The following is a 25740-nucleotide window of genomic DNA, read 5'->3' on the forward strand; positions in this document are numbered from 1 at the left end:
AATTACTACGGAGTTATTTTGCTTATAATAAAAATTGTGCCGCTTACATAATTCAGACCTGTGTTCTATTAGGCTTTAAAAAATATGCAATAAAGACTAAAAGTACTGGCCGGCAACGCGAGCCAGGCCAGCTATTTTCATCCTAAATATGAAATCGAATTAAATTACAAGTGACAGCTTCATTTAAATCTGAAACGTTTTTCCATATATGTATAATTAGCTGGCCCGGTCAGCGTTGCCGGGCCAGGCCAAGTTGTCAAATAATGGCCAAATCAATAGAAAAATGTGACCAAGATCAAGGTTACATTCATATGAGGGTTATACCAAAACGTGGCCCTACACTTATATTTTTTTTTAAAGAACATTTTCTTCTATCTAAAAACTCAAATTAACAAAATTTGAAATCGGTGTATACCCTTAAATGGGGCATATACCAAAATGTAGACCGACATGACCCATTTTTTGTACATATGATTCTACATGTAACCGATTGGATTGCATCAAAGTTAAAACTCTATCATAATTTTTGCAAGGTATGGATCAAAATAATTGAGGCTATTTGTTTTTGATCAACTAACCGAATAATTTCCACTTAGAATTTCCCAACCCCCAGATTGGCTGTTGCGCAATTTAATTACTCGCTATTGCGCATAGTCCCCCGTATATCAGTACCTGGGATTTTTTCGGAGGATGAGCAGGGATGAGTTTTCGGAGGATATGTATTCTTATTACATTTTCAATTCGTTCTACCATTAGTATAGTCCGCATTTTGCATTCGGCATTTCACTCGTTGTAGTCCCAATGCATTTTGCATTCACATTGAACAGGATTATGGATTGAATTTTATCGTTTGAATATCGGCGTGAATCTTCAAAATCATGCCAGCCGTTAAATTCAACATGATAAGTGAAATTGAAAAAAAAAATAAATATTATATAAAATTGATAAAAAGAAATACAAACTAGAAAAATCAAGATCCTTACGAATGATGTAATAGACTATCATTTTAAAATTCGATTTAATTGAAAAGTATTTCTCGATTTTTTCCCGAGTTTAGCCTTTTCGCAATGAGTTAGCCTCCCTTCTTCGTCCATTCACTTTCCATCACATAATTTGGTACTACATCCGCCAGCAATTTCCGTTCTCAAGAAATCGAGTCAATTCAATAAAGTTAATCAAATTGAAAAAACCGTTCGTACGCGATGAAATATTGATTTTTTTTATATCTTATCCTCTTCTGATATGATATTATTCATATAGCTCTACTTACCCAATAAATACATAAAATCTATAAATAACAGTTCTGCCCGTTGTCACTTGAAACTACCCACAAAAAAAAAACACTACAAATGTACATTCGAAAATAGTAACTCAAAATGAAAAAAAAATCATGCAAAATAAAACATTACTATTGCACATTTAAAAAGTCAAACTGAAAATATTAAAATTTCACATTTTTACACGATCCTTTTCCCGCAAGAAAAAATTCCGAATTTGTCTGAATCGTTAAAACAAAAAAAAAGTGAAAAAATTAAAAAAATCTTCAACTTGCTCGCTGATTTTTTATAGCAAATGTTTAAAGGTCCCTACGAAGTTTGTCAGTAGAATGTCCTATTTTTTAAAATTCGATTCCATTGACAATTTTTTCTCGATTTTTTCCCTCATTTTAGATTTTTTTTGTGATTTTTTGCAATTTTAAAAAAGTAATGATCCTTTAAGTTGGATTCGACCGCGTTGAATTATTTTGACATCATATATTCAGTTTCGCCACCACATAATTCGGTGCTACATTTCAATGTAAGCCAAATAAAGTTAATCAAATTGAAAAAAATGTCTCGTACCTGGTAAAATATTGATTTGTTGTTCAAAGCTTATTATATTCTTAACTAAATACACAAAATCTATACAGTTTTGTCCGTTGTCGCTTGGGGAGTACCCAAAAAGACTATACATCATATTGAAATTCAAGAAAAAAAATAAATAAATAAAATAAAAAATACTACTAATGTACATTCGAAAACAATAAGCCAAAATGGAAAAAATCATGCAAAATAAAACATTACTATTGCACATTCCAAAAGTCAAGCTGTTCTACGTGCTATGCGGCATTCTTTAGGCTCTATGCGGTTTTCCAAACAGAGTAAATTTATTTACATTGCGGTAAATATATTCCATAATATGCGTTCAAAGGTTTCTCGCCTGAGGCGAGTGGAGGGTATACACTCGTCATTCCGTTTGTAACACCTCTAAATATTCATCATAGACCCCATAAAATATATATATTCATTATCAGAATAAAATTCTAAGTCGAATTAACGAAGTCCGTCTGTCTATCTGTCTGTCTGTTGAAATCACTATACCGTCCACAATAATGGAGGCAGAAATTTGGAAAATTTTAATATAGAGCACATATAATGTTACATATATTCTGTATACTGAAATTGTTTCAAATTCGTTAAATAAAACACACAATAGACAAAAATTCTTGTAGTATAAAACTGTTCTCGTTTTGGTATGGCCCCCATATAACCCACTTTATCGTTTTTTGAAAAGTACAAATTGCAAATTCTATGGTCGAATGTATTTAACTCCGATGTGCCAAAATCAGCTTACTATAATTAGCAGTTCTAATTGTTTTTGCGACATTAGATTCACTAATAACGGATATGAAACACTATCATATATATTTAACGGTTGCCATTCTCCTACCCCAGAGCAATTGGGTCCAAAGTTATGTGTTTCATAAGTTAGCGTAAATTCAATGACAATTAAGCTATAGTGATACTCAACCCTATAGGTTACGCAACATCTTCCAGCCAAAGTTACATTGATATTTGGAACATTTCAAAATATTTATAGGCTGAGATAAAAAAAACCTGCAACAAAGCCAAACTTTTTCTAAATTTTATTGAATGAAAGCAAAGCAAGTCGGAAATAGCATCAAATTTTGAAATAAGTTTAGATTTGCTCGAATTGGTCACCTTTGGCACGAATTATGGCCTTCAAACGGCCAATGAAACCGTCAGACGATGTCCGAATGTTGCTCTGCAGTATTTTGGCCCATTCCTGGCGAAGCGTTTGCTTGAAGTGATCGACACTTTGGTATTTTATAGTGCCAAACATGCTTCCCAAAATACTCCAGACACAATAGTCCAACGGATTGGTATCCGGAGATTTTGGTGGCCATTGTGCGCTGGAAATTAAGCGAGGAACGTCATTTTGTAACCATTCTTGGGTGGCGCGTGCTGAGTGCGATGGTGCTGAGTCCTGTTGGAATGTCCAACGTCTGCGGCCAAAGTCTTTAATACACCCTCCAGAATATTTTCGCGATAATATTTGCTATTTATTCTGATGCCACGGTCGGAGAGCGACGATCAGCTGTTATGGCGGCACACACCATCACCATGGCCGGCGCTTGAGTTCTGGTGGCCAACCGAAGGTGCACATTTTCAGCAGACCTATTTGGCAAGCAAACACGATCATTTTTTGTTTACAAACTGCTGGACAACGAATGTTTTCTCATCGGAGAAACTCAAATTCGGCAGTTCACCACTTTCGGCCAAGCGAAGTAACTCCTTAGCTTTTTTGAGTCTATTTCCTTTCTGTTGCATTATAAGTTCTTGCTCTTTTTGGAATTTCAATGGCTTTACCCCGAGCTTGTTTTTCAATATTTGCCGAATGGAATATTGCGATATGTTCAGCTCACAAGCCATTTTTCGGCCACTGCGACGCGGGTTTCGACCAAGTCGCTTCTTTACTTTTCGAACCATTTCTGCTGATGTTGCTGTTTTACCAGAATCACTGTAACGAGCGATGGTACGAGACACAAAAGATTTATTCATATTTATTCCAAATATAAAGAACTCACACTATCACGCTTGAATTCCAACACGAATTACTTCTCTTCTGGATAATTCTCACCAAAATGCCTTTGTACGCTTATGAACAATATAATAAGCTGTTACTGAAATAATTCTAACAGCTTTCGGACGAGTGGCTTAGTAATGGCAGAAGTCTGAAGTTGGTTGCAGTTTTTCCATCTCACCCTGTATGTGAGCGATGTCTTACACAACAAGTAAAAATACTGTAAGTTCGGCCGGGCCGAACTTTGTATACCCTCCACCATTTCCGAATATAGGGAGGTACCGTTATATTGGGGCTATACGAAGACGTGGACTTGCACAGACAATTTTCTGTCATAGACTGTAATATCCATTACGAATTTTAAACATCAAATTTGAAAAAAAAAAAAAACTTTAGTACCCATTACGAACTTTAAATACCAAATTTGAAACATTTCCGGTTAATAATGTCGCTTAAATCACCAAAATACCGAAAAAGGGAGGTACCATTATATGGCGGCTATACCAAAACGTGTACCTACATCACCCATTTTCAATACGAAAAGTCCTGCAGACATAATACACATTTGAGTACAATTTTATCAACCTACTTCATTTCGTTCGGAAGCTAGAGTGATTTTTACAGACGGACCGAAAGACGCACGTCGCTAAGTAGACATAGAATGTTATGCTGATCAAGAATATATATATTCTTTGTGGGGGGTCTTTTGTGTACTATTGGTCACAATACACCCGACTTTGTTCAGAAAAAATCAACTAATTTCGAACTTTATTGCGAACTTATTCTAATTTTTCAGATTTTATCCATTTCAGCAATTTGGTTATCTACAATCTTTCAACCAAATTTGAGCATTATTTTTCGATTTATGTAGTAAAACGTCTCGGACAATAATATTTTTATGACACCTTATTAGTGGACTAGAGCTAGTACTGCAAGATTTTATACGCGGTCGACTGCAATCCTTTTTTTATGAATTTCAATAATTAAGTATTTAACATTTTAATAATTATTGATATAATTTTGACGGAAACAGCGGATTATTCCTTAAACATAGCAACTTCAATGGTTAAAATTGATTAAGTAAATTTGAAGTCAGCATAGTTCATATTATTCAAGTGTTAACATCTCGGTTACAGCTCCTGAGCATTTACATACACATTCATATGAAGTAATGGCGATGAGTATAGCAAATATATATTTAAAATGAAAAAAGACAATCATAAATATTTAAGGATTAACAGATTACAATCACACACTTTTAGCGTAAATGATTTTTAAATCAATTTTCAATAAATTTCGCCACTCTACGATTAAAATAAACAAAAGCCTATTAACGAAATGGCCAGTGATGCATATAAAATTCCCATCATCGGATTTGTTCAGCAAAAACAGAGTCGCGTTTCCAGTCCACTTTTTATTTGCCAAAAATTGACAAACAAATGAATATTTGTCGAGCAAAAAAAGGCAACAACGAATCGAATAGCAAGAAAAACACAAAATAGCAATTTACTGACACAGTCACACAAACACACTCATCTAGATATGCATCAATACAAACACAAAAACTACAGATGGTTATATGTACCCGCTTGTTCGAAAAAATTCCATTCAGTTGTACGGACGGAACTAGTACCAGCACTAGTTACGAATCAAATTGTCGTAAAGTTATGGACAAACACGGTAGAAGAATATAGGTAGACGTATTGATACAACTGCTGGGACAATGAACTGTCAAACCAATTTTGGAATTGAAAATGTTGAATCAAAAATTTTTAAATTTGTAAAAATTGCAGAAAAACGCGAACTATAATAACCTCCAAATGACGTCGTATAGAAAAACACATAAAAATCTACTAATATTTGAAAGGACATTTAATTTTTTTTTTGACATTTCAATGTTCTCAAGCATTGTTGCAGCTACCTGTATTCTTCTGCCATGCGGACCCATTAAAACAAACTCTACGGTAGAATTATCAATTTAAAGCAATTATTTCCGAATTTTATCTTTGACAAAATTTCATTGTCAGAATGTTTATTTATAAATCCATTGTGTTTGCGTAATTAGCCTACGCCTACGATATGTCGCTTAAAAGGTCGTCTAGAACACTCAACATCAGAAACGATTTTGAAGACGTGCATACAACAAGCATGGTACCCTAACAATGTATGCAAGAACTACCAGCTGATGTATAAATTTCAAAATCAATGTTTAGAAGAAACGTAAGATTCGGGCGGTCCATTGAAGATATCATCCAGGTTTGTTATGGAATTTAATTATTAAATGAAGTGTATCATATTTTGGAAAGAAAATGCATGCATTTCATTCTTTGGCGCTTTCTAAATAATTTAAGAAATAAGGAAAAGTAATAACAATATGAGAACAACTTGTTGCGTATTATTTTGAATAAATCTTACGGAAAATTGGAGTTGGCACAGGGTTGAATTTCAGTAGTTTTATGAAATTGTCTTACCTTCTTATTTTGCTATGCTTCGGAGTGCGTACGTTATTTACTGTTTACATTTATATGGTGGAGATGACAATCGGCTAAAACTTAAATGAGGCATTGTTTTGAGAATACACCGAAAAAAAAATTCAGATCCAGATCCTGTTAACAAAATTATGACTGACAAAAATATCGGGGTTTGCAAAATTGCACAAAAATAGATCATCCTTCCTTGTTTTATAAGGTAAATTATTTTCCTCCCATGGAGATACCAGAAGAAGTTGCCCATCTCCGAACTTGATTTTAGTTTGGTAATAATATAACTATATACCAGGTTTGAACTAAATCGAATACTTCTTTCGGGACTTATTGTGGGAATCAGCCATCCATACAGACAGCGGAACGGAAGGACATCCCTAGATCGACTCCAAATGCCTTGAAACGGATTTGGTCCAAAGAAAACTAGAATATAAGCCTGTTATTTCAATTAGGTACGTTGTGGCCGCATCAAATGAGATACAGGGTTGCCCATATTCGACGGACCCATCTGGCAACGCCATAACTTTTGACAGAGATGTCACATCGCTTAATGACTTACCGCGTTTGAAGCGTCAGTCCATGCAGATTTTTACCATGAACCAATACACGCCACGCGAGCGCTCTGAAATAGTTGAAATTTACATTCAACAAAAGAAGTCAATTATGAAAACTCAACGTGCTTTTAAAACATTAAAAAATGTGAGAAGTGCGCCTTCTAAGAACACCATTAAGCGTTTATACGATAAAGTTTCGAGTGGTAAGGCTCTTTCTAATCCGAAGAGGCCATATAAAAGTCGACCAAGGCGATCGGCCGAGAATATCGCTGCCGTACGAGCCAGTGTTGAGAGGTCCCCAAGAACATCCCAAAAACGCCGTTCTCAGCAGTTGGGCATGGCTCGGTCCACTTTACGACGGATTATTTGTATTGATTTGCATTTGTTCCCGTACAAAATGCAATTGACGCAAAGAATGTTGCCTGCGGACAAGCCTCGTCGATTGGAATCTCACCTATACAGGGTGAGATAAAAAAACTGCAACAAAATCAAACGCCATAATTTTTACACTTTTTTTAAATTTTATTGAATGAAAGCAAAAAATGTCGGAAATAGCATCAAATTTTAGAATAAGTTTAGATTTGTTCGAATTGCTCACCTTTGGCACGAATTATGGCATTCCAATGGCCAATGAAACAGTCACACGCTGCCCAAATGTTGCTCTGCGGTATTTTGGCGAAGCTGATCGACACTTTGGTATTTTTTAGTGTCAACCTTGCTTTCCAAAATACTCCAAACACAATAGTCCAACGGATTGGTATCCGGAGATTTTGGTGGCCATTGTGCGCTGGAAATAAAACGAGAAACCTTAGTTTGTAACCATTCTTGGATGGTGCGTGCTGAGTGTGATGGTGCTGAATCTTGTTGGAATGTCCAAGGTCTGTCACTGGCATAATTTTAACTGCTGTCGGACGAGTGGCGTAGAAATGACAGCAGTCTGAAGTTGGTTGCGGTTTTTTCATCTCACCCTGTATACCCTTTTGTAGACATATGACTGAATAACAAGTAAACAACGGATTTCCGTTCGTCATAATATGGAATAATTAGTGAAGTTAGTACTTGTGGACCTAAAATATTGAGGTGATTGTAAATTGTGCATGAAATCTTAAGCATGCAGAACCCCGTTGTATGGATGCTATAGCAAATGCTGAACCTAAACCAAACAATCAAACAAACAATCAATACATAACTTCAACATATATTTCGTGGTGGCAAAACGGAATTACAAATTTAAAAATTCCCTCATTTTATGGTGGAGGGTATAACAAACATTAGTAATGAGTCAAAAGTCTAGTTCTAGTGCCGAGCACATGCAGGTCTATGCGCATTGGCCGATACATATACACGTTCATATGTATGTATGTATCTGTTCGTGTTAATATGTGTAGTCATATGTATGAATGAATAATTGCCCAAAATGGAACGGTCTGTTTGACCAAAAAGTGACTAAAACACTTTTAAAATATTTTAGCCGAATAAATAAACAAACTATGAATATTTCTTCCACGAAAAACAACAACAGCAGTAATAAACAAGAAAGGCTATACCAAACGAGAGCAATTTCGTCCCTTCCATGCAATTGCTGAATTAAAACGATTTGATCGAAGCAGTTATGTTGGAAAAGCATGAGACCGGGAGTGTATGCACTATAAATATAAATTTGTGAAGTGGCCAAAACGAAATGTGTCAAACTAGAATTCAAACAGAAACGCTGACATCCTACATGATATCAGAGGAACATATTACCATGTAGATCAAGTCAACAACATTTATCAGACACACCTTTTACTCCCAAAATACCCAAAGAATTTGGTCATTCCGTAATAAAGATTAACTATCAACACTTCCATATAACTCTGATTTAATGTTTCTTGGATGTTTCAAACATACAGGGTGAGATAAAAAAAAAACTGAAAAAAAGTTAAATGCCATATTTTTAACATTTTGTTTTTTATTAATTTTATTGAATGAAAGCAAAAAATTTGGAAATGGCATCAAATTTTCGAATAAGTTTAGATTTGCTCGAATTGGTCACCTTTGGTACCAATTATGGCCCTCAAACGGCCAATGAAACCGTCACGCTGCCCGAATATTGCTCTGCAGTATTTTGGCCCATTCCCGGCGAAGCACTTGCTTGAGGTGATCGACACTTTGGTATTTTTTATTGCCAACCTTGCTTTCCAAAATACTCTAGACACAATAGTCCAACGGATTGGTGTTTGGAGATTTTGGTGGCCATTGTGAGCTGGAAATGAAGCGACGAACCTCATTTTCTGTTGAGTGCATTGGTGCTGAATCCTATTGGAATGTCCAAGGTCTGCGGCCATAATGTTTGTGTGTCCAAGGCTTCAATACACCCTGCAGAATATTTTCGCGATAATATTCGGCATTTATTCTACTGCCACGGTCGATTAATACGAGCGGAGAGTGACCATTAGCTATTATGGCGGCCCACACTAGCACCATGGCCGGTGCTTGGGTTCAGGTGGCCAACCGAAGGTGCATAGTTTTAACTGACCTCTTTGGCAAGTAAACATGATCAATTTTTCTCATCGGAGAAAATCAAATTCGGTAGTTCACAACATTCCGCCAAGCGAAGCAAATCTTTAGCTCTTTTGAGTCTATTTTCTTTCTGTTGCGGTGTAAATTCTTACACTTTTTGGAATTTTAACGGCTTTACATCGAGCTCATTTTTAAATATTTACCGAATGGAATATTGCGATATGTTCAGCTCACAAGCCATTTTTGGGCTACTGCGACACGGGTTTCGATTAAATGGTTTATTTAGTTTTCAAACCATCTGTTTGATGTTGCTGTTTTCTTTCGTCCACCACCTTGATACGATAGCCACTTGTGGCTTTCCAGCCAAATATAGAAATCACACTATCACGCTTGAATTCTATCATCAATAACTTTTTTCTAGATAATTCTCACCAAAATGCCTTTGTACGCTTATGAGCAATATAATGAGCTGTCACTGGAATAATTAAACAGCTGTCGGACGAGTTGCTTAGAAATGATAGCAGTCTGAAGGTGGTTGCAGCTTTTTTATCTCGCCCTATATATCTATACCGAATAAGCTGTAAATTGGCATTTTGAAGTACTGCTTCATAACACGATAGAGCCGATATACCCATACCCATACCATACCACAATACTCCCAAAATAAGAGGTTTGGAAACCTTGTTTCCACTTTCCTCTTCTTTGTGATATCACCCTTATTTATATTTTTATAAAAATACCAATTTATTTCTATTTTCAAGGATTTTTTCTACACTTTTTTTAAATTTATTATACGTTAGGCTTTTGGACAAAATATCCAACTTCGATGGCGCCACACAGTTTTATTGCAGAATTCTAAATATTTTCTTAATGCATCATTATTATGCATTCATTATCATTCCATTAGCTTAAGAAGGAATACAAATTTAATCTTTTGATCCAGATTTATCAGCACAACAGTTTGGTCACGACACTTGTCATAATTTAATTTTCAGTTTATTCAGGAATATTCGTCAAATGTTCATATTTCTGGCCATTTATTTTACGCCTTAAAAAATATCTATATCTGCCAATGAAATAAATGGAGGCCACAATCAACCGTAGTACCGGATATCCATCGCTTGATAATCCTTTTTGGTTAAGAATCACAGACCATTTAGTGTCCGTTCATTGGATATTTAAAGTGATATCCGTAATTAACTAATTTGTCAGCTTTGTTCAACAAAGCGCAAAGGATCGCAATTTTATGGTTTCTGGCTGTGGTAATATCTTTACGGACTTTTCCTTTTGCGGCTAAACAAAATGACATCGGAAACATTGAAGCATATCGTATGACAAGTGGAATCGGACAACAATAACAACAACAACTGCGGTGACCATGGTTGGCATTACAAAACACAGCACTTGGGGTTGAAGTTGGGTTTTGCAGTACCACCGAATGAATGCTAATAAATCTTTTCTTTCTTTTTTTTTCAAAATGTCACACAAATATTTGAATTTCAATGAGCCTCCGATGAACAGAGGGAATTATTTTGTCTAAAACTTTGCAACAATATATGTCAGATACACACAATAAAAGTTCATTGGACATTGAAATGGAAAAATTTCCGGGTCTAAATTTATAAAAGTGTTTGTTGCAATGGTAATAACGGTTAAATGACATCTTTAATCTTACGGTAAGTAGGAGGGATGGTGGCGATGTGGCAAAATCAATGTCATCGTTGTGGTATTTTTGCAAGGAATTGGAAAAAAATTTGCGCATGAATAATTCATTATAGTATCACGCCTTAACTTTAAAAGGCCAGAACATTTTATGAAACGAATTTCGCAGAATAGATGGGTATTACTTCGCAATCAAAATAAATCAAATCATTATTAGTATTGTTATTCTTATTATAATATAGATTAAAATACAAAGAGATGAGATATTGATTGTCGCATCACCACCTATGGGAAACGGCTACGGCTAGTCTTGAAATTTGGCGTGGGGGTTTTTCCAAGTGGGCGCCAAGATGAAAATTTGCACAAATAGGTACTTAAAAGTACAAAAATTGGAATCTTCATATTTCACATGTAGGTCATAATTGATGCAGAATTCCATACTTTTAGAAACAGTATCTTCAATCTTGGAATGTAGGTCACTGTTGGTGCAAAGCATCATATAATGTGTTTATACCCTCCACTATGGAAAGGAGGGTATATTAACTTTGTCATATCGTTTTTAACATCCCTAAATATTCATCGTAGACCCCATAGAGTATATATATTCATAATCAGCAAATCATTCTAAGTCCGTCCGTCTGTCTGTTTGACGTTGAGCTTCAAAATTTGGCAGAACAATTTGTATTGCGTCTATAGAACAATTTGTATTTTGTGTCTAAGTCCACGTTTTGGTTAGACCTCATGTAACGGTACCTCCCGATATTCGATATTTTAATAAAAATTGGTATTGGCAGTTCATAATGGGTTCTAGCCCGGTGGCAAAACCTTGAATAATTAGTTCCACGTTTTCCTAAAGCGCACATATAACTATACCCACCGATATTCGGTATTTTGATAATCCTAGTCACATTTATTCACATAATTGTTTCAAATTTGGTATTTTAGAAGATTTGATAGATGACAATCATTGACGTATAAAATTGCCTATAGACTTGACTTGACTTATGAATTGCCCCTAAATAAAACTAAGACCAGTAAAGAAACTTCAAAAGTCTGGCTGATCGCCTATATGATACCCTACACCAATATGCCTACTAAGTAGGACTACCCATAACAAGTAAACGTTAATATAGGAAATTTATGTGGAGTAGATCATGACGGCTAATATCGTTTTTGATTCCATATTATGGCTTTCGAGCAGTTATAATTTGAAACCGAAAGGAACTTATTTATGGGATGTATATCCTACTCTGAATCGATTTCCACTTAACTATACGGAAGCATTTGTGTCTGAATCGATTTTCACCCAAAATCCATTCTATGAACAGAATTTAAACTCAAAATCGAAACAGATCTCTATAGAATTCAGTAGAGGTATTTCTATATTGAATCCGATATCTAGCATCAAATATGCATTTTACGACTGTGACTGTGCAAAATCGGATGAAACATATTATACTGAATATTCGGGACCTATAGCTATGTCTATATATACCAAATTTGGCACAGTGTATTATTTATTATTTGTTGTCGTATTAAATGAATAGATATAGAATTAATACTAATTACTTGTGTTTTATCTTTTTCTTGCAATTTTCTCTCTTTTCTCTTCACATATAATTCTGGGGAGTAACTGTACTTCACGTAGCAGTCAAAGTCAATCCACTGAGTTAAAGAGGAGCTATATTAAAATGTTGACAGAACCAAACAAAAGATTTGTGCAAAATTTCATCTTGATCGAGCAATAAATACGAGCTGTATTTTGTTTACAAAAATACATGGACAGACGGACGAAGAGGCATAAATCACTTAGAATGTGATTCTATGCTGATCATCAAAAACTATCTCGCTTCCTTCTTCATGTTACAAACAAATGAGCAAAGACGTAATACCCTGACCACAGTGTGGTGAAGGGTTTAAACATATACATAGTTGACAAATTGAGATGAGTGTACCCTATAAATCTTAAGCATTATCGATACATATATATGAGTGGAACGGTTATCTTCTATCGCAAGTTAAAAACCAGTAAGGAAAGCTCAAAAGTCGGGCGGGGCCGACTATATGATACCCTACACCACTATGCATATTTAGTAGAGCTCTCGTAAAAAGGTTTATACAGGGTCTGAAATGCCCTCTATGAGATATTTGGTACAAAATCAAAATCTATCTAATTCTATCGTGCATTTTACGAACTATAACTATCTGTGAACCGGGTTTCTCCAAATTTGACGTATTAGCTTCTAGACTGAATTCGGACTTATGTACGAAAATTCAGGTGATTTGGGCTGATATTGACCATTTAGTGCACATCTAACCCGAAATCGGATGAAGATATATATGGGAGCTATGTCCAAATCCGAACCGATTTCGATAAAATTTAAAACAGCTATTCATGTGCTCCATCTAATACCTGGTACCAAATATCACGGTTGTGGAGTGAATATTACGAATGTAAAGGTCTAAAACACTAAATCAGATGAAACATGTATATGGTTGCTATATCTAAATCTGAACCGATTTTCACTAAATTTGATATACTTGCTTCTAGGCTGAATTTGCTCCGATGTACTAAAATTCAGTCCATTTGGACTTATATCGGCCATTTGGTGCACAATTAACCCGAAATCGGATGAAGATATATATGGGAGCTATATCCAAATCTGAACCGATTTCGATAAAATTACAAACAGCTATTTCTGGGCTGTATCTTATATCTGGTACCAAATATCATTCTTGTGGAGTGCATATTACGAATGTGAGAGGCTTAAACACCAAATCGGATAAAACATATATATGGGAGCTATAGCTGTCTCTGAACCGATTTTCTCCAAATTTGTTGTATTTGCTTTAAGGCTAATCTCGGTCACATATGCCAAAATTCGGGCCATTTGGGCTAATATTGGCCATTTGGTGGTCAATTAACCCGAAATCGGATGAAGATATATATGGGAGCTATATCCAAATCTGAACCGATTTCAATAAAATTTAAAACAGCTATTTCTGTGCTCCATCTAATACCTGGTACCAAATATCACGGTTGTGGAGTGCATAGTAGGAATGTGAGGGACTTCAAGATCAAATCGGATGAAAGATATATATGGGAGCTATAGCTATATCTGAACCGATTTTCTCCAAATTTTATATACTTGCTTCTAGGCCGAACTCGGTTGGGTGTGCCACATTCAGGTAATTTGGACTGATAGTGGACATTTGGTGCACATTTAACCCGAAATCGGATGAAGATATATATGGGAGCTATATCTAAATTTGATCCGATTCTCGCCAAAAAAAGATTGTTTGGAAAATTTCATCTCAATCGGATAATAAATGCGACCTGCATTTTGTTCACAAGAATACATGGACAGACGGACGGACGGACGGACGGACAGACGGACTGACATGCATAAATTGACTCAGAAAGTGATTCTATGAAGGTTCTCAAAAGTAACTATGGGTCTATCTCGTTTCCTTCTCCATATTACAAACAAATGCACAAAGACATAATACCCTTACCACTATGTGGTGTAGGGTATAAAAATTTAAATGCCACAATGACCTGTGAAATAATTTTAAAATCAGAACTTTCAAGAATCATCATGAAATCATACATATTTAGGTTGATATTACGTCCTACATGTTCTACGGTTTGTAGTTGTTAGTTAGTTTCGAATTATTTAAATCTCTACGGTAATCTCTAGACTACATAAAGAAAATTCTTGCAAAATGTCTTCTGAATCTGCATATAAACAACTGCATTTAAACGAAAGCGTATGTGTGCGATCTTGCCGTAAGAGTTTTAAGCGCCATGGCAGACTTTGGATTCACGCAAACACTGCAGACGAGGGAAAGTTGTGAAAATAACCTGACACGCTCTTATGTTCATATGTGTATGTTGGTGTGTGTATGTCGAATGTGCGTACATGGAAATACATGCATGCGAGTGTATTTGTCATATTTGCAGTAAACAACATTAAGATTATGTTTACATTGCCAGAATAACTCTGACAAGAAGTTGTGTGTTTCGACTGATACCATCAGATTGCAGCGTCCCGGTTTGCACCAGCAACCATGTGAATCAAGAATACAAATTTCGTTTCATCCTCTTTGCACTCGCTGGAACATGATTCTAAAGAATTCATGCTGAAACTCTTCTGATTTGTTGGAGTTATTAAATAAGGTCTGCAGTTTTCGCGGCAAAAAATACAAAAACCAATGCAGAGTTCTGAAATCCAGTTAATTTTAGTTAGAGCTCCTCTAGTTCAGCAACTAAACTAGTTTGTGAATCTAGTTCACTATCTAGTTTAATCTTTCGGATTTGATTTCCCGACCCTGATTCGTTCACTGACTTTGTAGACACATACCCAGAATAATGGAGAAAAACGATTAAAGAAAACTCCAAACAGTATTAAAGTAAAGTCTAGTTAAAGTTGTGGAGAGTCTCCTTCGAAATCAAATACTTTATTGAAATTGAAAATTTTAATTTCTACTATAATTTGTTTACAATAACAACGACAAAAAAATAGATTATTTTTTCTGTGGTATCCCTTAGCGAAGTGTTACGACCGTGGCCACAACCAAGTACGCAAGAATTTCCGTCAATTGCCGGTCTTCACCATTTTTGTGACACTTTTCACTGATAAATACATTATATTAGGCTCAAATATTTTTAATATTTCATTTGTTTCGCAAATTTAGTAATCTTCAGATATAACTATAGCTCCCATAAATGATTCATCCGATTTGGGGTTTAAATCCCTCACATTCGTAATATGCACTTTACAACAAGGATATTTAAAACCAAATATCATATATACTCCGTAAACATCTTGCCAAATTTTATCTTTATTCGATTTGAGGTTTATTGTGCACCAAATGGTTAATATCATGCACCAAATAAAATGGAGTGGATTTTTGCTCAAACGACCGAATTCAGTCTAAAAGAAAATATTTCAAAGTTGGTGAAAATCGGTTAAGATATGGCTCTAGCTCCCATATACCAAGTGAGATGGAAAAACGGCAACCAACTTCAGACTGCTATCATTTCTAAGCCACTAATCCGAAAACTGTTAAAATTATCCCAGTGACAGCTATATATATTTTTTACAGCTCATAATATATTTTACAAAAGCATTTTGATGAGAATTTTCAAAAAAAAATATATGGAAGTCAAGCGTGATAGTGTGATTTATTTATATTTGGCTGATTATCGTTAGAGCACTCCAGCATTTAAATGTGAATAATATTTTGTGTCTTGTACCATCGTTCGTTACCGTGATACTGGTAGCGTAGCCCGACGTCAAGGAAGTGGACGGAAGAAAACAACAGCATCAGCAGAAATGTTTCGAAAAGTAAAGAAGCGACTTGATCGAAACCAGCGTCGCAGTGGCCGAAAAATGACTCGTGAGCTGAACATATCGCAATATTCCATTCGGCAAATATCCATTGAAATTCCAAAAAGTGCAAGAACTTACACCGCAACTGAAAGAAAATAGACTCAAAAGAGCTAAAGAGTTGCTTCGCTTGGCCGAAAGTGGTGAACTGCCAAATTTGGTTTTCTCCAATTCGAACAAATCTAAATTTATTCTAAAATTTAATGATATTTCCGATATTTTTCGAGTTCATTCAATAATATTTAAAAAAAGTAAAAATTATGACGTTTAACTTTGTTGCAGTTTTTTATCTCATTCTATATATGTATTTCGTTCATGAATAGCTTATTCTTGTCACGATTATCGCGCCTAATGGGTTCTATCAGGAGCTGATTAGTGTAATACATTGGATATTTAAATACACATTTTGACAATGATATGTTGGCAAATTAATATTTTTGAAAAAAAAAAAAATCAAACATTTGATGGCATGAATTTGCTTTCTTCCTACCATGGGTAAGTTAAGCATATTTCTTTGAAATGAGGTTTTCCGGGCTGGGTCATCTTTGTATACATCATATTTGATTATTCAGGTAAAGTTTATCTTATTTTTTACCAATAATATTCCATATAATTTTTGTCTCAAATTGTTGTACAACAACACCTGCAGTTACCTTATATTATAATAAAATCGTTGTAGACACTACACTAAAGTATATTATTGAGCATATGTATCTTTTTGTCAGTATGTATATCAATTTTGTAACTGGATAACTTCTGTCCGCATTCTCCTATTGCCCCATATAACAGTACCTCCGCATATTCGGTATTTTGTCAATTTATGCCATATTAGAGTAAGTCATTTTTTTTAATTAAGTTCTACAGATAGTAGATAGCAACTACTGTCGTCGGCATAGGTTTTTTTATCTATAACCCCCCAATATTTGATATATTGATGGTTTTAGTTACATTTTTCAACGGAATTGTTACAAATCTTCTGAGTGGTTTAGCTTTCATATGACGGTATCGCAAATGTTATGAAACGACTTCTCTATTCTCCAATTAAAAGCCTTCTCAAAGCGCAAGAACTCTTTGGAATGTTAAAATCCACTATTTTATAAATGGGTTCTTCTCTTAAAGAATTAAAAGTGCGGGTAAGCTCATCTGAAAAGCGTCTGGGTATCCGACGATACGTAAAAGAGAAAAAACTGGCACTATATATCGCTCATTTACTCAAAGAATGTCATAACTAAAAACTATGTTTCTATTTTTCTTACTTTATCCTACTCTCAAATGTTTGCGTAGATATCTGTAGAACTCAAAGAGTTACAGCTCTTTTCTTGGAGTTTGAAAAAAAGCAAGAGAACAATGTATTGAATACATAAAGCATAAATACTTCAAATCATGCTTGATCTTGAACAGTAATTTAACTACTGTCCCTTTTTGCGAAAAATTGTCTATGTAGTTATATTACATTTTGAGTAATATTCTTTCTAATTCGGTTAGTCATATTTCAATATATAACTTAAAATAAGATTTTTTGGATGGATTTTTTTGCCATGCAACACTAACCAACGATGTATAAAAGAAGTGTTGGTAGCGCGGAACTCGCTATTCCTTTGAACAAATATGATGTGCACAATTGTAAGTAATAACAAGTATAAAAGCTGTAAGTTCGGCCGGGCCGAACTTTGAATACCCTCCACATTTGGTACAAATTTGGCATTTTTTCAAAAAAAAAAAAATAATAAATAAATAAAATCCGTTAAAAATTCTGTTAAAATCTTAAAAATACCGAATGTAGCCGTATATTATGGTCTATACCACGACGTGGACCTGCATAGGCAACTTTTGTCACAAACTTCATATATTCAAATTTTTGTCATAGGCTGTAGTATCCATTACGAACTTCAAATGCGAAATTTGAAACAATTCCATTAAATAATGTCGCTAACATCATCAAAATACCGAAAATCGGGGTACAGACAATTTACTGTCACAGGCTGTAGTATTCATTACAAAATTCAAATACCAAATTTGAAATAGTTCCGGTAAATAATCTCGCTAAAATCATTAAAGTATCGAATATCGGGAGGTATCGTTATATGGGGGCTATACGAAGACGCGGACCTGCACTGATAGTTTTCTGTCATAAGCTGTAGTATTTATTACGAACTTCAAATACTAAATTTGAAATAGTTCCGATAAATAATGTCTTTAAAATCATCAAAATACCCAATATGGCGGCTATACGAAGACGTAGACCTACATGGCCCATTTTCAATACCAAAAGTCCTGCAGACATAATAAACATTTGAGTAAAATTTTATCAACCTACTTCATTTCGTTCGGAAGCTAGAGTGATTTCCACAGGCGGATAGACGGACAAACGGACGGTCATTGCTAAATCGACATAGAATTTTATGCTGATCAAGAATAAATATACTTTGTGGGGTCTAAAATGTATATTTTGAGGTGTTACAACCGGAATGACAAACTTAATATACCCTCCATACTATGGTGGATTAATACGACATGACATAAACAAAAATGCCTCACTGGAAACAACTATATATATAAAGCCTTCCACTGTAAGAGAAACCGTATTTTTCGCGTTCTTATATTATACTCCTTTATTGAGACGCAGAGAATCCAAGGCATAATTCATTCCATTTTGCGAATTGGCGCAGACCCTGGGAAAGAAAGCCATACAAAAGAGCTGAAAGTATATTATGACGGAATGTCGCAGGATTGCAAGTTACCTTAAGCACCAAATGACTGAAGGACCTTGTCTGCCGCGCAATGTTGTCGGAGTAATAATGTGTCACATCTTCCCAAACATCCATAAGTACTTAGGCTTTAATTTAACACTCCAAAATGTTGGTGGTCGTCATAATGCCTTTTCAATAGATACGAAGCTAGGCATTTACCCATTCTGTGGCGTTGCCAATCCCGGTGAATGGGTGGTGTTTGATGTTAACACATGCACACACTTAGACACAGCCACATACAACAATGTCTTGATGTCGGTTTAATTAAAACGATTCGATTTTAACGCAAGAAATCATTTATCAATTAATATGTGTTTAATTTGTGTGCGCTTTGTGAATGTCATCGTTAATTTATTACCTTTGCCAATTCGAATACAGCGCATCAAATGCGAGCGCCTACAATACTCCGACTCCGACTCTTCGTGTGTCCGCCATAGGTAATGTGTCACATAATCATTTCATTGTATTGAATGTTTTAACATTGCCAAGATTAATTGCAAATTATAGCCACATATTCCAAGATAATACCAATTATTTTTTCCATCGACATCAAAAGCAAGCTGCTGGATGCTGTGCGTATGCGTGTGTCTTCTGGTTTTGTGAATTGTTAACGACTGGTCCAGCTAGACCACACGTTGGTGAAACCTTTTACACTTCTGCTGTGCACCACATGTCAAGTAATTTATCCGCAATTCCAACTGTCCGTATTTGTATAAACCTTCTCTATGAGTCATTTCATGTGTTTGGGGATAACACCAATATAATGACACATAAACGAGGAAAGAGAGTGGGTCTCGTACTCTGTTCAATTTATACATGTGGACGCGCTCATATACATACGAGTCAGTTATGGGAACACAAGTCAATATACCGTATTTTTGTATATTAGGATGTCAGTGTCTATATCAAACTAATTTGTATTTGCAAGAATGTTTGACGCTTTTGATGACAACCCGTTTACTTATACATTGGCAGGAATTGAAACACTATCTATCTGTAGAGGTTTTTATTTTGCAACATCGTTGAACGAAACTACATACGAAATATCAGAATTCTAGCTCTAATTGTACAATATTCAGTACTTTTTCATGTTCATTTCTCACTTTTTAAGAATTTGGTACAGATTTTCAAACCCTCCCGTTTTTGGAAACTTTTTTACCGAGATTTACACTTATTAAAAACTTGGGAGTTGCGTGCTCTCCTTTCTCGCATTTACTTGGATTACAAAAATAACATTTTTTAAATCATGTCAAATATCAAAATATCAGAATATTAGATCAAACAGTACTTCTGGGTACAGTTTCCAGGAAAGGCCATCCGGACTTGCCGAGCTCTAATAGTGACTTTCATACTAAATTTCTAAATTCTAGTCTTACTTTAGCATAATGATTTTTTATACCCTTTACGGGGCATAAAATTGGTTATATAAAGCTTGTCATTATATTTGTAACCATTCGAAAGAATCATTTTAGACCCAACATAGTAAAACTATGATTTGCAATTATAATAACAGCAGAGTCCAAACGATTTGCTATAAGAAGCTGATATTTTGCCCAGAAGTTGCAGTTAGACAAGATGAACAATAGTTTTCACCGGAATTGTTTCAAAAATTTCCACAGTTCGGCCCGATCGATCTTAGATGCTTTTTTACTGACTTTACTTGTTTCTACTACTGCCTGCTTACATTGGCCGTAATTTCCTTTGGCAAAGTTTTTGGTTCTTTGTGATTTTTCCAGCTCTATTCCCTTGGGAATCAATCGTTTCTCTTGTGAATTTTAGAAATTTGTTATACTCTATAAGCCACTTTCCAAATATTTGCTTTGTTTTAATTTTATTAACCAAAAGTAATCCTCACGCTAAATTTTAAACTTTTAGCTCTTTCCAATTACACATTAACTATGGTGAGCACATTGTCCATCGGTATCCTTGAATTGCGGGTATCCAAACATTACATTGTTTTATGATAATAAAAATTAAAAAGAGACATAAAGACTGAAAATTCTGTGTTGTGATTTAAATACTAGCTGGCGCGGTCCGCGTTGCCGGCCCGTACTTTTAGTCTTTAATGCATATTGTTTAAATCATTATAAATCAAAGGTCTGACTTATGTAAGCGGCACACATTTTATTATAAGTAATGAGTCCATAGTAATTCCTAAATGGAAATAAATATTCATGGCAAAAAATATAATAGATGTTCACCTACCGTCGGCTTTAGATATTTTGAATAGTCTGATCTTATTTGTTAGTCATAGGCTTTAATAGTCCCATGTGAAAACTCAGCTCAATTTTTGGTATTGTAAAGAGATTGGCAACATTTTCCACTAAAATTAGTTGTAATTTGGAATTTGTATGTCCAACGTTTAGAATAATATTTAGATATTTATTTAGTTTTTTCATGTTTCTGCTACAATTTCCGACTGAATGTCGGACATTGCGGAGTTTATTTCATATACATCTCCAATCTACGTTCCTAACCAATATTCTCTTGAGTGTTACAAATTCAATGAAATACAAAATGTTATTTTCTGACCACACATTATTTAGGAAAGTGGACTTATAATGAGGAGACTATACTTAAATAAATGTCTATGTGGACAATTACCTGTAAGATGGTTCTCCACCCCAGAATAGCCTAAATACAATTTTTTAGTCAAATCAATTGATGAATGTGATCAAGACAAAGATGGGCCCTTCTCTGAAAATTAAAAATTGTATGCAAAGGAATTTTCTACTTCCTTGGGAACAAAGATGCCAAATAAGGGCCAAAAAATGAAAAAAGTGGTGGAAAATAGCTTAAATCACATGATCTAAACATGATCCGTTTTTACAAGGATGGTTTCTTCTCAAATTACCAACATTTGTCAATATTTGTATGAATAATATGGTTAAAATGTAAAATATACTTGCAATCGGGTTGTACCCTTATACGGATGTTATGACCCATAACATGACCTGTAAAAGCGATTTAAGGTATCTTGAAAGTTTAGGAAGAATTTGTGGAAGGATAGAAATTTGCTCTACTATTTTGGGCCCTTTATATTCGGTATTTCTCTGATTGCGGTCCCAATCAATTTATTTTATTATTTTTTATTGTCATGTGAATGAAATAGGTCCACTTCTTAAAATGAGACGCATAACGCCTTGTCCATCATTATACCATACACCACAATGTGGCCAGGGTATTATGTCTTTGTGCATTTGTTTTTAACAGGCAAAAGGAAACGAGATAGACCCATAGTTCCTTTTGATGATCTGCATAGAATCACATTCTGAGTCGATTTATGCATGTCCGTCCGTCTGTCCATGTATTTTTGTAAACAAATATTTGCTTTGTTTTAATTTTATTAACCAAAAGTAATCCTCACGCTAAATTTTAAACTTTTAGCTCTTTCCAATTATACATTAACTATGGTGAGCACATTGTCCATCGGTATCCTTGAATTGCGGGTATCCAAACATTACATTGTTTTATGATAATAAAAATTAAAAAGAGACATAAAGACTGAAAATTCTGTGTTGTGATTTAAATACTAGCTGGCGCGGTCCGCGTTGCCGGCCCGTACTTTTAGTCTTTAATGCATATTGTTTAAATCATTATAAATCAAAGGTCTGACTTATGTAAGCGGCACACATTTTATTATAAGTAATGACAAACAAACAAATGATTTGTGCAAAATTTCATCTGGATAGGGAAATAAATACGAACTGTACTTGTATTTATTTCCCTATCCAGATGAAATTTTGCACAAATCATTTGTTTGTCCCAAGGACGAACTCTGTTAAATTGGAGATAATCGGTCAAAATTTAGATATAGCTCCCATATATATCTTCGTCCGATTTTCCTTTTATTATGCATCAAACGTGTAATATCAGCCCGAATTGTATGGAATTTGGCACGTATGATCAGCTTGGACCTGAAAATAAGTATGCCAAATTTGATCGAAATCCGTTCAGATATAGCTATAGCTCCCATATATATTGTTCATCCGATTTGTTATTTTTGTCCTCCGCAGCCGTAATATGCACTCTGAAACAACAATATTTGAGGAAATATATCAAATACAGCTCAGAAATACATTTGCTAAATTATATCGAGATCGGTTCAGATTTGGATATAGCTCCCATATATAACTTCGTCCGATTTACCTTTGATTGTGCACCAAACGTCTAATATTTGCCCAAATGGGATGAAATTTGGCACTTACGACTGAATTGAGTCTAGAAGCTAGTATGTCAAATTTGGTGAAGATCGGTTCAGATATAGCTATAGCTCAAATACATACTGTTCATCCGAGTTTTCATATTTGTTACCCACAGCCGTAATATGCACTCCGTAACAACGATATTCAGGGAAATATATGAAATACAGCTCAGAAATATCTTTGCCGGTTTGAGATCGGTTCCGATTTGGATATAGCTCCCATATATATTTCTATCCGATTTCAAATTAATTTCGCACCAAATGGGCAATACAAGTCCGCATTTAAAAGATACAAATGCTTTGGTAGTCCTTTGAACTTTAAATATATATAATTATAATCATAGCGTGTATGATTGAATTCTCCCATAAAAACTTTTAATTGTTATGTGGAGCTCTACTAAATTAGAAAAGTACTTTAAGACTTTCTTTACTGGTTTTTGTTTGTTAAAATGCGCATCTTCCAGCTGAGGCACAATGTAGGTCCTGATATTAAAAGCTACATGCCAATTTGAGACTTGAACGATCGCCATTCGCATTTTTATTGGCATATTTGCACGCGATTTTTTTGTTTTGCCAAAATTACATTCCGAAATTGTATGAATTGTCAAAATTCGTTAGGCCGTTCTTCAGTTATAAGCGTAGTAACTAACATAACTTTATTTTATATAGTGAAAATAATTCTTTATTGTGTACCCTTTTCTGAAATGATATTTTTCGTATGGAATATATATCTAAAATCTTTAAATAACAGTTTTGTCCGTTGTCGCTTTATACTACCCTGAAAATACTACACATCATATTAATTAAAAAACCAGTAAAGAAAGTCTTAAAGTCGGGCGGGACCGACTTTATGATACCCTACACCACTTTGCTAATTTAGTTGAGCTCCACATAACAATTAAAAGTTTTTATGGGAGAATTCAATCATACACGCTATGATTATAATTATAATTTAAAGTTTAAAGGACTTAATATCTTTTAAATTCGGAATTGTATAGACCATTTGGTGCACAATTAATTTGAAATCGGATAAAGATATATATGGGAGCTATATCCAAATCTGAACCAATCTCGATAAAATTTGGCAAAGATATTTCTGAGCTGTGTTTGATATATTTCCCTGAATATCTGAACCGATCTCGATAAAATTTAGCAAATGTATTTCTGAGCTGTATTTGATATATTTCCCTAAATATTGTTGTTACAGGGTGCATATTACGGCGGCGGTGGACAAAAATAACAAATCGGGTGAACATTATATATGGGAGCTATGGCCATATCTCAACCGATTTCGATCAAATTTGGCATACATATTTTCAGGCCTAATTTGGGTGCATATGCAAAATTCCATACAATTCGGGCTGATATTACACGTTTGGTGCACAATAAAAGGCAAATCGGACGAAGATATATATGGGAGCTATATCTAAATTTTGGCCGATTATTTCCAATTTCAATAGAGTTCGTCCTTGGGCCAAACAAATGATCTGTGCAAAATTTCATTTGGATCGGGCAATAAATTCGACCTGTACTTTTTTACAAAAATACATGGACAGACGGACAGACGGACGGACGGACATGCATATATCGACTCAGAATGTGATTCTATGCAGATCATCAAAAGGAACTATGGGTCTATCTCGCTTTCTTCTGCCTGTTACAAACAAATGCACAAAGACATAATACCCTGACCACCTTGTGGTGTAGGGTATAAAAATCTAATGCGATAAAAAATAAAAAATGTCACAAAATACTACAAATCTATATTAGCATCATTATTGGTATCTTTTTTTGCGATTTCTTTGATTTTATTCTTTTATGTCAAGAGGGTATTCTGAATTGAAAACATTTGTCAAAATCTGTCCAGCCATTCTTGAGATATAAGCATTCTAGCAAACATCTCTTTCTTTTTTTTATATATACATTGTATATATTTCGCTATATATATCCGATATATTTACCAGCGGCATCTACGCAACGGTCAGAATTGACCTGTTCGTCTATTTGAGATTTCGCCGGGATTAAAAATTTTCGCGGTTTAATGGAAAATGTGACTTTTATTTAACACAAATGTTATGGCCTATTTCACCCACTAAATATTACCTAATGACCATCAAGGCTTCTGTCCAGTCCTATATTCTAGCCACTTGCTAACTTCCGCGTCGATTGGTCTATAATTGCGACCTGTAGAGCAACTGCAAAATCAGAAAATTTTTCAGTTTTTGGTCCATTTCAACCCCTAATATATTGTGGACATATCAAAAAACAATAGGGCTCTATTCTGACCTTATCCCCACCTCCATTTTTAATTTCGTGATGATCGGGCCA

The sequence above is a fragment of the Musca domestica genome, unplaced genomic scaffold (assembly GCF_030504385.1).
Source record: "Musca domestica strain aabys unplaced genomic scaffold, Musca_domestica.polishedcontigs.V.1.1 43, whole genome shotgun sequence".
NCBI classification, from domain to species: Eukaryota; Metazoa; Arthropoda; class Insecta; order Diptera; family Muscidae; genus Musca; species Musca domestica.